This window comes from Carassius auratus, chromosome 8 (assembly GCF_003368295.1).
Source record: "Carassius auratus strain Wakin chromosome 8, ASM336829v1, whole genome shotgun sequence".
Classification (NCBI taxonomy): domain Eukaryota; kingdom Metazoa; phylum Chordata; class Actinopteri; order Cypriniformes; family Cyprinidae; genus Carassius; species Carassius auratus.
Genome location: NC_039250.1, coordinates 27705224 through 27718294, shown reverse-complemented (window position 1 = coordinate 27718294; position 13071 = coordinate 27705224).

The following is a 13071-nucleotide window of genomic DNA, read 5'->3' as shown; positions in this document are numbered from 1 at the left end:
TATCACATCCCTTGCCTCTGTAACAATACATGCTATTCACTTCATCTGCCAGCAGTGTTGAGGAAGTTAATTTGAAAAGTAAAAGTTGCGTCACTTTTTTATGGAAAGTAATGCTATTAAGGGCGCATTATTTTTTGTCTTCTGGGCTGGGTTTGCTTGTTTGTTTTGAAAAAAAAAAAAGTGATATTTTTGGAAAATGTAAAAGCCCATTTCTTCCCCCTCAGGCTGAAGAAAATGTAAATTCACGTACAGAAGATGTTCATCCAAAGATATTTTTACTTATTAGTTGAACTAAATCATCAAAGGTCAGAGATATTGGTTAATAAAACAGGATTGAACACTTGAAGGACATGTGAAAAAGTAACTTGTTTTCAAACAAGTAGATTTTTTCTTGTGAATGTAAGAAGTAATGCATTACTTGTAGTAATCTGATGAAAGTAACCTGATCATGTAACTTGTAATATGTTATCTCCAACACTGCCTGCCAGTGGTTTTAATGTTGTGGCAATATGAAATCAGTTTCCAAAAAATTGTTACACTTTAATTTGATGTGTCCTTGTTACAGTGTAATTATACATTTTAGTACTGAGTAATATTAATTAACTACAAGTACTTACTATATAGTTAGGGTTTGGCTTTAGGTTAATTGCATGTAATTATGCATAATTAATTGTTATTAGTAAGTACATTTATATGTGTAACAAGGATACATTAAAATAAATTGTTACCCAAAAATCAAGTTAATTTTATAATGCTCATAATCAGATTACAGTAACTTTTTATTGATTACATGATTACACATTATTCACTTAATGGCAGTAAATCATTCTAAATTTATTTAGAAAGCACCTCTCAAGAAAGTAGAACATGTACGAAACAAAGGGGTTCCCAAAAGTTTCCGTCGGCCAAACTAATTTTAACGTAAGATTTACTTGAAATATCTCTGAAGAAGATAATATAATTAAATGCATTTGCCTGCTGCTTAATGGTCATGTTGACATGCAGCTAAACAAATTAAATATTTCTATATTTAGTGGTAAATAATTAATTTGACCTTTTTACCATTAAACTGATCAGGACTCAGGTCAAGTCCAATTTAGAAAACCCGAGTTTAATGTAATGTTTAATGCTTTTTAAGATTACAAGTAACTTACAAACTGTAAGTAATCAACCGTACATAGCTCTGCTGACCAGTGTTTTCTCTTAACACTTAAACGATCAGAATGGTGTTCTGTTAATGACCTGACACTAAACTCCTCCAAAACAAAGGATCTGATCATCAGTTTCAGGAAGAACAAGGAGGAACCTGCCCCTCTCTGCATCAGGGAGACAAAGCAGAGAAAGAGACCGGCTTCAGATTTCCAGGACAGACACACAGATCTCCAGGACTTCATATGACTGCTAACACAAACTCACTAGTGAAGGGAGCACAGAAGTGCTCTGCTTCCTGAGGACATTAAGAAAAGCCAATCTGTGTGCCTTCATCACAGCTCCATAGAAAGCACACTCACATGCGTCATCTCAGTGTGGTTTGCTGCTGGCTGCTCTGTGCCTGAGTCCATCCGATCTGCCCAGACAATTACAAACACCTCACAACCTTCACTAAAGGAATTATATACATGAAAACTCAATGTTTCATCGTGCCACAATCCTTAAGAACTCATCCCACTGACCTATAGGGGTTTGTCTCTTTAAACACACCTGATTCTGGTCATCCACTCATTGGTAGAAATGGGTGTGTGAGAGGAGACATAAATCTGCAGTTGTGTGAGATGCTGAATGCTCAAATAAGGCCTGTATTTGTAGATGCCTTTTCTACTTTTTATCCAAGCACGACCAAAGAACTGAACTCGGCACCATCTTTGTCTGTCTATAGGGCAAGTACAATATTCAATTTTTTTTATTTTTTATTTACCTAACCAATACTTCTGCTATATTAATTATTAATTGAGGTTTGCACTCAAAGTTAATTATACAGTGTAATGACAAGATTTACAACAAATGACAGAGCTGCAATATCGGATGAGAACGAAATTTGAACTTGATAACGAAACACTAACTTTGCAACATCGTCTTTCCTGTCACTTTTACAGTACAGCACAATAGTTTATGCTGATGCTACGGCTTCATAATTCGTGAACTTTACAACATTTACAGCTTTTCAATGGCGTTAAAACAACATTGAACTAAAGTCACTTAATAATGACACTTATGCAGAAAATGAATTTTTCATAACTTATGAACCTTAAAACATTGTTATTTTCCTGTTTATTAATGTGAAGCCGCTATGAAAGCCTGTTTCTGCCACTAAATAAAAAAAGGTAATTGCGATTGTGATTTTATATCTCACAATTCTGACTTAATTTTTTAGTCTATGGTTATAAAGTCAGAATTGAGATATAAACTCACAATTCTGAGTATTTTTTCCTCTTAGAATTGCGAATTTATATTTCTAAATTCTGACTTTATAACTCGCAATTGTGTGTTAGAAAGTTGTAATTGCAAGATATGAGCAATTCTTAGATAAGAAGTCACAATTACCTATTTTTTTTACCTACCTTTACTTACCTAAGTCAAGTCAAGTCACCTTTATTTATATAGTGCTTTAAACAAAATACATTGCGTCAAAGCACCTGAACAACATTCATTAGAAAATCTGTCAATAATGCAAAATGATAGTTAATGGCAGTTCATCATTGAATTCAGTGATATCATCTCTGTTCAGTTAAATAGTGTCTGTGCATTTATTTGCAATCAAGTCAACGATATCGCTGTAGAAGTGACCCCAACTAAGCAAGCCAGAGGTGACAGCGACAAGGAACCGAAACTCCATCGGTGACAGAATGGAGAAAAAAACCTTTGGAGAAACCAGGCTCAGTTGGAGGGCCAGTTCTCCTCTGACCAGATGAAACTAGTAGTTCAATTCCAGGCTGCAGCAAAGTCAGATGTGCAGAAGAATCATCTGTTTCCTGTGGTCTTGTCCTGTTGGTCCTCTGAGACAAGGTCTTTACAGGGGATCTGTATCTGTGGCTCTAGTTGTCCTGGTCTCCGCTGTCTTTCAGGGCAGTAGAGGTCCTTTCTAGGTGCTGATCCACCATCTGGTCTGGATACATACTGGATCCGGGTGACTGCAGTGACCCTCTGATCTGGACACAGACTGGATCTGGTGGCTACGGTGACCTCAGAATAAGAGAGAAACAGACTAATATTAGCGTAGATGCCATTCTTCTAATGATGCAGCAAGTACATCGGGTGTTATGTGAAGTGTTTCCGGTTCTGGTTTACCTAATTAATGGAGCCTAAAAATCCTTTAACGGATTTGGATATTAAAAGCATATTAGTATGTTATGTGTAAACCAGGTTAAAGAGATGGGTCTTTAATGTAGATTTAAACTGCAAGAGTGTGTCTGCCTCCCGAATAATGTTAGGTAGGTTATTCCAGAGTTTAGGCGCCAAATAGGAAAAGGATCTGCCGCCCGCAGTTGATTTTGATATTCTAGGTATTATCAACTTGAGTTTTGAGAACATAGCGGACTTAGAGGATTATAATGTAAAAGGAGCTCATTCAAATACTGAGGTGCAAAACCATTCAGGGCTTTATAAGTAATAAGCAATATTTTAAAATATATACGATGTTTGACAGGGAGCCAGTGCAGTGTTGACAGGACCGGGCTAATATGGTCATACTTCCTGGTTCTAGTAAGAACTCTTGCTGCTGCATTTTGGACTAACTGTAGTTTGTTTACTAAGCATGCAGAACAACCACCCAATAAAGCATTACAATAATCTAACCTTGAGGTCATAAATGCATGGATTAACATTTCTGCATTTGACATTGAGAGCATAGGCCGTAATTTAGATATATTTTTGAGATGGAAAAATGCAGTTTTACAAATGCTAGAAACGTTGCTTTCTAAGGAAAGATTGCGATCAAATAGCACACCTTGTTTCTAATTGATGATGAAGAATTGACAGAGCAGCCAGCAAGTCTTAGACAGTGTTCTAGGTTATTACAAGCAGAGTTTTTAGGTCCTATAATTAACACCTCTGTTTTTTTCAGAATTTAGCAGTAAGAAATTACTCGTCATCCAGTTTTTTATATCGACTATGCATTCCATTAGTTTTTCAAATTGGTGTGTTTCACCGGGCCACGAAGAAATATAGAGCTGAGTATCATCAGCATAACAGTGAAAGCTAACACCATGTTTCCTGATGATATCTCCCAAGGGTAACATATAAAGCGTGAAGAGTAGCGGCCCTAGTACTGAGCCTTGAGGTACTCCAAACTGCACTTGTGATCGATATGATACATCTTTATTCACTGCTACGAACTGATGGCGGTCATATAAGTACGATTTAAACCATGCTAATGCACTTCCATTGATGCCAACAAAGTGTTCAAGTCTATGCAAAAGAATGTTGTGGTCAATTGTGTCAAACGCAGCACTAAGATACAATAAAACTAATAAGAGAGATGCACCCACGATCAGATGATAAGAGCAGATCATTTGTAACTCTAAGGAGAGCAGTCTCAGTACTATGATACGGTCTAAATACTGACTGGAAATCCTCACAGATACCATTTTTCTCTAAGAAGGAATATAATTGTGAGGATACCACCTTTTCTAGTATCTTGGACAGAAAAGGGAGATTCGAGATTGGTCTATAATTAACTAGTTCTTTGGGGTCAAGTTGTGGTTTTTTGATGAGAGGCTTAATAACAGCCACTTTGAAGGTTTTGGGGACATATCCTAATGACAATGAGGAATTAATAATAGTCAGAAGAGGATCTATGACTTCTGGAAGCACCTCTTTTAGGAGCTTAGATGGAATAGGGTCTAACATACATGTTGTAGATGATTAAACAAGTTTATAAAATTCTTCCTCTCCTATAGTAGAGAATGAGTGGAACTGTTCCTCAGGGGGTCTTTAGTGCAGTGTCTGATGCGAAACTGTAGCTGACGGCTGAATGGTTGCAATTTTATCTCTAATAGTATCGATTTTAGAAGTAAAGTAGTTCATAAAGTCATCACTGCTGTGGTGTTGGGAAATGTCAACACCTGTTGAGGCTTTATTTTTCGTTAATTTAGCCACTGTATTGAATAAATACCTGAGGTTATGTTTGTTTTCTTCTAAATGCAGTTTCATAACAAGGTTCGGGAGGAGCACGTCAGATACTTAGCCTAATTAACACAGGTGGAGCCACTTAATATAATCAACCTTAGGGTATAAATACAGCTGAATTAGCCTACCTGTCTCCATTGATGGTTTGTCAGCAGCCTGGTTCGCTTCTTCAGCACCATGCCGCAAAGCCAAAGCTCTTCATCGGAAGACTCACCCCATTCGCCTCCGGCTCCAACACCGCAACCAGCCGGATCTAAGGCCACTCCTTCCAGGCTCCAACTCGGGGCCGCGGTAAGACGCGAGCTGCTACTCGCCTCCCGAGACGCCTGGCCTCACCTTCTCCGCCTCCGGCAAGAACTCCGGTCGACTCACCGGCATCCTCCTACCGGTCAGCTAGGCCTACGATACCGCCAAAGGGAAAGTGGACGGTGTCGAGCCTCAGGCAAGCGCTGGCAAAGGCAGATGTCCAGCCTTCAAGCGAATTAAACAAAGCTGAACTATATTATCTATATACTAATTTGCCGATAAATAATACCTCTCCAGCGTCCACCCCGACCCAAAAGAAGAATAAAAAGAAAGGCCAACTTACAGATACATCTCGCCATTCTCCACCGTCCTCAGGTGCTAGGCCTAGCACCCACCGCCCATCAAGCCGCGGCAACAGGCCATCAGCAAGCCTGGGCCACGCCCCAGATCCAGCCACAAGGGTCCACGCGACGTCAGCCTCAGCTCAGCCTCTCAATGCCACAGCCATTCCAACACAGGGGGCTATAGCTCAAGGAAGCTCCTGGCCGCCACCACCGCTGATCTCAGCCCCGCAGCAAATAACTCCGTATACAAACCCCATAGCCCAATGAAGCGCTCGCCCGAACTGGGCGTCAAACACAGCGGCGCTCCTTCCAGTTTCGGGACTGCAGCTCAAAATAATGCCTGGCCGTACTGGCCACAAACAGCTCCGCCGTCCGCTCCTTCCAGTTTTGGGGACGCGGCTCAAACTAATGATTTCTCTGTCACTCTAAAAAATCCCAATCCTCTTTCAGCAAGACTACTTTCTTTTCCTGAATTCACTATCGCATTTAGCCGCTTTACCGAAATCATATGTTCAGCCTTCCCCCACAGACGACGCGAACTCAACGACTACCTATCCATCATAGCTGAACTCGCGTTGTCCTACGGAGGGGGACATTTCTACACGTACCACAAGCTCTTTTCTGCTAAATGTGCAGTTAGAGTTAGCCAGTGGAATCAGTGCCCATACTGGGGAGCAATCGACCTAGATCTTCACAGCAGAGTATTCCTAGGCTGCAAAAATGTTTCATGTGCTATATGTAGATCAGTCGCTCACCCCACCACGTCTTGCCCCCAAGTTAACCCCTCAGTACCCCCATGCATCGACACCTCGATGAAATCCACCACTTATGTCCCAAGAACCGCAACCACTGCGATGTCTAGCCCCGAGCAGAATGCCCCAGTAACCGCAGACGGCAGGCGAACATGCTTCGCGTTCAACAGTGGGAAATGTGTCAGGCAGTGCTGTCGTTTCCTCCGCATCTGCAGTTTTTGCGGCGGAGCTCACGCTCGCATCGTCTGTCCAGTTTTCAAAAGTGTGAATAAAAAATAAAAAAATTACCTATCGACTCCTGTGAATATTTATCGCCTTACCATGGAACTCGCTAATCATCCAGACAAAGAATTCACTAACTATCTCCTCTGTGGCCTCACCAATGGTTTTAATCCCGGCATCGAATGCGCACTCTCCCAAATTTTCATATGCAATAATCTCCAGTCCGCCCACGCAGAGCCCGAGGTAGTAGACAGTTTAATCAAAAAAGAAGTGAATTCAGGCTTCATGATCGGCCCCTTCGAAAAACCCCCCTTCGAAATGTATCGCGTCAGCCCTATTGGAGTGGCTACCCGGAAATTTTCAGGCAAGAAACGCTTAATAATCGATCTGTCATCACCTCACAATTCCACAGTCCCAAGCTTTAATAGCATAATCCCTCTCGACGAATTTTCCCTCAAATACCATGACATAGATCAAGCAGTCGAACTGATTAAAATCGCAGGTAAAGGAGCCTGGCTCGCCAAAATAGACATCACTTCTGCCTTCAAAGTGATGCCTATTCATCCGGACGCGTGGCATTTATTTGGTATACGATGGCGAGGGAAATTCTATTTTGCCGTTCGTTTAACAAAAACGCAGCCCAAAAATTTTCGATACATTATCAGAAGCAGTTTGCTGGATTTTATCGAACAATTACGCAATTCCCCACCTGATTCACCTCCTCGACAATTTCCTGATCATCTCACCACCCAAGGCAATCCCAGCCGCCCACATCTCCACAGTTCAAAAAGTTTTTTCCGAGCTAGGGATCCCCATCGCTCAAGAAAAAACCATGGGCCCCGCTACATTAATCGAATTCTTAGGCATTAATTTAGACTCCGCTAAATTTCAGCTCTCTCTACCGAAGGAAAAGATCGATAGGATAATTCTCGTCGCTTCCACCCTCCTCGACAGCTCAAGCTGTTCTAAACACGAACTCCTTTCCCTTCTCGGGCACTTAAATTTCGCTATGTGCATAATTCCCCAGGGCCGCCCTTTCATCTCTCATCTTCTCTCACTCGCGTCTTCGGTACACGCGCTCGAAGAGCTAATCTCCCTATCTAATGCGTGCAGCGACAAACTCAAATTATGGATAATGTTCCTTAAACAGTCTCCCATAGACATCCAGCTATACACAGATGCAGCCCCTTCAATCGGCTTCGGAGGGTTTTACCAAGGACGTTGGTTTGCCTCTCCATGGCCCCCCCAGTTGCAGGGCTCCCCCCTGTCCTCCGCCTTTTTTGAGCTCTACCCCCTAGTGGTAGCAGCCTTTCTGTGGGGGAACGAATGGGCTTCTAAAAGCATCTTAGTACACAGCGACAATGAAGCAGCTGTCCAGTGTATTAACAAAAGCCGCTTGCATTCCCCCGACCTAATGCCTCTCCTTAGACGCTTAACATGGATAGCAGCATGTGACCAATTTATAATAATTGCCAAGCACATTCCAGGCTCAGAAAACCAAATTGCTGACTCCCTGTCTCGTTTTCTGTTTCAGAAATTCAGGACGCTGGCTCCGGAGGCGGACCAATTCCCTACTCCAGTTCCTCATTATTCAGAATTAATATTTCCGTAAACCACCCATTTAAACCCCTCTTCGACGCATCTCTCGACACAATCCTTCAAGCAGTTTCCCCCAGAACCCTCCAGACACACGTGACGGAATGGAGATGCTTTAAAGCATTCCACCTATCATACAATATACCGTTCCACGATTTTTCCCTACTTTCAATCAATCAATCAATCAATCACCTTTATTTATATAGTGCTTTAAACAAAATACATTGCGTCAAAGCACTGAACAACATTCATTTGGAAAACAGAGTCTCAATAATGCAAAATGATAGTTAAAGGCAGTTCATCATTGAATTCAGTTATGTCATCTCTGTTCAGTTGAAATAGTGTCTGTTTTTATTTGCAATCAAGTCAATGATATCACTGTAGATGAAGTGACCCCAACTAAGCAATCCAGAGGCAACAGCGGAAAGGAACCGAAACTCCATCGGTGACAGAATGGAGAAAAAAACAGGCTCAGTTGGGGGTCAGTTCTCCTCTGACCAGACGAAAACCAGTAGTTCAATTCCAGGCTGCAGCAAAGTCAGATTGTGCAGAAGAATCATCTGTTTCCTGTGGTCTTGTCCTAGTGCTCCTCTGAGACAAGGTCTTTACAGGGGATCTGTATCTGGGGCTCTAGTTGTCCTGGTCTCCGCTGTCTTTCAGGGCAGTAGAAGTCCTTTCTAGGTGCTGATCCACCATCTGGTCTGGATACGTACTGAATCCGGGTGACTGCAGTGACCCTCTGATCTGGACACAGACTGGATCTCGTGGCCACGGTGACCTCGGAACAAGAGAGAAACATACAAATATTAGCCTAGATGCCATTCTTCTAATGATGTAGCAAGTACGGTGTTATGTGAAGTGTTTCCGGTTCTGGTTTACCTAATTAATGCAGCCTAAAAATCCTTTAACGGATTTGGATATTAAAAGCATATTAGTATGTTATGTGTATGCCAGGTTAAAGAGATGGGTCTTTAATCTAGATTTAAACTGCAAGAGTGTGTCTGCCTCCCGAACAATGCTAGGTAGGTTATTCCAGAGTTTAGGCGCCAAATAGGAAAAGGATCTGCCGCCCGCAGTTGATTTTGATATTCTAGGTATTATCAAATTGCCTGAGTTTTGAGAACGTAGCGGACGTAGAGGAGTATAATGTAAAAGGAGCTCATTCAAATACTGAGGTGCTAAACCATTCAGGGCTTTATAAGTAATAAGCAATATTTTAAAATCTATACGATGTTTGATAGGGAGCCAGTGCAGTGTGGACAGGACCGGGCTAATATGGTCATACTTCCTGGTTCTAGTAAGAACTCTCGCTGCTGCATTTTGGACTAGCTGTAGTTTGTTTACCAAGCGTGCAGAACAACCACCCAATAAAGCATTACAATCGTCTAACCTTGAAGTCATAAATGCATGGATTAACATTTCTGCATTTGACATTGAGAGCATAGGCCGTAATTTAGATATATTTTTGAGATGGAAAAATGCAGTTTTACAAATACTAGAAACGTGGCTTTCTAAGGAAAGATTAGAAAGAACTGAATCACCTCATTTATATCCTTTCTCAACCGAGTTAAAGGTTTTCAAGTCGGGTCCATTAAAGGTTACCTGAGCGGCATCCAGTTCTTCCACAAACTGATGTTCGGTGCCCGAAATTAACAATTCCCAAACCTCCCTTCTGTTAAGGGGAATCCAGCGATCTCAGCCCACCCGTCTCGACTCCAGGCAACCCATAACGCTAGACATTCTCACCAAATGTATTCACACTCTCCGCACAGGTTACCAGCCTCTCAGTACAGCCCGTACGCTCAATGCCATGTTTATACTAGCTTTTTTCAGTTTTCTTAGATGCTCTGAACTCACCGTCTCTTCAAAATTCAATCCAAAAATAAATCCCACCATCTCAGACCTGACCGTACTAGACAGTAAAACAATCTAATTTTTAATTAAACAAAGCAAGACGGACCAAGCTAAAAAAGGTCATTTCATCTTCATTTTTAATCTCTCTTCCCCAATCCAACCCTACCAGTCCGTTTTCGAGTACCTCCGCCTCAGGAAATCCCAGACTCATTTTCCCCACGAGCCTCTCTTTTTAGATGACTCCAAAAATCCAGTCACTCGCTTCTGGTTCCAAAAACATCTAAAATCCGTCTTGCAATTATCAGGTTTTCCAGCAGAGAATTATTCCAGTCACTCCTTTCGCATCGGGGCAGCAACATCAGCAGCCCAAAAAGGCCTCTCCAAACAGCAGATACAAACTCTAGGGAGATGGTCTTCAGAAGCTTACCAAAGTTATATCAGAACTAATCAGTTTCATATTAAAGAAGCCCACCAAACCCTTATCGGTCTCCACTAAAAAAAAAAAAAAAAAAAAAAAAAGAAAAAAAAAAAAAATACCACATATACCATATACCACCCATTCAACTTTACCTTTCCGTCTTATGTTCGGAGAGGCTTTCCCGTCTGATGCCGCGAGTAATTACCACCCCATCAGACGTCGGTGAGAGCCTCCCGCCTAGACCACATTACTTTTCCTTTCTAAGGTCGGCGAGACTTACCCATTCGACACCGTCAGTATTGAGCTCCCGTCAGATGGTTGCGAAGTCTCCCGGCCAGACAACTTTTTTCATCCTTTGGTCTAACAGGCTTGCCCATCCGACGCCGTCAGTATTAAGCTCCCTCGGGACGCTGGCGCGAGCCTCCAGGCCGCACACCCTTACCTTTTCTTCCTACAGTCAGCGAGGCTTATCCGTTCGATGCCTTGAGTACTGAGCTCCCATCGGATGCCGGCAAGAGCCTCCTGGTAACACAACTTTACCTTTCCGTCTTACGTCCGGAGAGGCTTATCCGTTCGATGCCTTGAGTATTGAGCTCCCATCGGACGTCGGCGAGAGCCTCCTGGCTAGACAACCTTACCTTTTCCTTTCTACAGTTGGCGAGACTTATCCGTTCGGTGCCTTGAGTATCGATCTCCCATCGGACGTCGGCGAGAGTCTCCCAGCCACTTAAACTTTACTTTTCCATGCTACGGTCGGGGAGGCTTACCCGTTCGATGCCTTGAGTATTGAGCTCCCATCGGACGTCGGCGAGAGTCTCACGGTCACCTAAACTTTCGTTCCTGTTTGACGGGTGGCGGTGCTCACATACGGCGACAAGAGTCTCCACTTCCCGCCAAACTCTGTCCAAATCTTTCCCCCTCCGTCTGGTGAGGCTTACCCGTTCGATGTTCTGAGTCCTGATCTCCCATCAGATGCGGGTTTTCCTTTTCCCGCTCCCCGGCCGGCGAGGCTTACCCGTCTGACACCATTGAGTATTGTGCTCGTGTCAGATATAGGCAAGAGTGCTCCCGGTTGGGTTTTCTTTTCTTGCTGCACTCAAACAGGTCTTATCCATCCGATGCCGTGAGTATTGATCTCCTGTTGGGTGTTGCAAGAGTCTCGGGCCCTCCTGGTCGGGCCATCCAATCACGTCGCTCCTCCACTATCGGCCGGTGGGGCTCATCCGTTCCAATGCAGTGAGGTGCTCTGGTTGTGCAATGGCTTGAACCCCCCCGACCGGGCGCCCTAAATCACATAGTCCGACACAAGCAGTCGGTGGTGCCTATTTCTCCAATAGGTAAAGTTGCAATCACTGGAGTACATATAGGCCCTTCCGACCTGCTTTAAAAAAAAAATAAAAAAAATAAAATAAAAAAAAATAAAAATAAAAAACAGTCCCCGCCAGATGTCAAGCTATTGTGGGGGGTCCTTAGTCTGGCGGCTGTCCTTTCCGCTATTGCTTTTTGGGGGGTACTATAGGTTCGGCCATTCCCGAGCTCGGAGCCCCTTCCCCGGACAGCACGCCAAATATGCACTATAATACTTCAGCTAATTATATGTAAGTGTGAACTCGTGAAAAGAAAAGTCTAGCAGTTTCTGTAGGATAGGTTACTTTGCCGCCAAGCAATATGAAATACCTCTAGTTTTGTTTTCCTCCAGCTGTGCTCCATTTTTCGGGCTGCTCCCTTTAGGGTGCGAGTGTGCTCATTATACCATGGTGTCAAACTGTTTTCCTTAACCTTCCTTAAGAGTAAAGGAGCAACTTTATTTAAAGTGCTAGAAAAGAGAGAGTCCATAGTTTCTGCTACATCATCAAGTTGTTCTGAGGTTTTGGATATGCTAAGGAATTTGGATACATCAGGAAGATAACTTAAAAAGCAGTCTTTTGTGGTAGAAGTGAGGGTTCTTCGATACTTGTAACAAGAAGTAGAATTTACAATTTTGGCTATTTTAAGTTTGCACAAAACTAAATAATGATCTGAGATATCATCACTTGGCTGAATAATTTCAACACTATCAACATCAATTCCATGTGACAGTATTAAATCTAGAGTATGATTTCGACAATGAGTAGGTCCTGAGATTTGTTGTCTAACCCCAATAGAGTTCAAAATGTCTATAAATTCTGATCCCAATGCTTCTTTATCATTTACGACATGGATATTAAAATCACCAACTATTAAAACTTTATCTGCAGCCAGAAATAACTCGGATGTAAAATCACCAAACTCTTTAATAAAGTCTGTATGGTGCCCTGGTGGCCTGTATACAGTAGCCAGTACAAACATAACAGGGGATTTATCATTAACATTTGTTTCTCTGTATAATGTTATATGTAGCACCATTACTTCAAACGAGTTATACTTGAAGCCTGCCCTCTGAGAAATCCTGAAAACGTTGTTATAAATTGAAGCAACACCTCCCCCTGTGCATTTTAGACATGGCTCATTTTTATAACCGTAAACAGACTTCCAT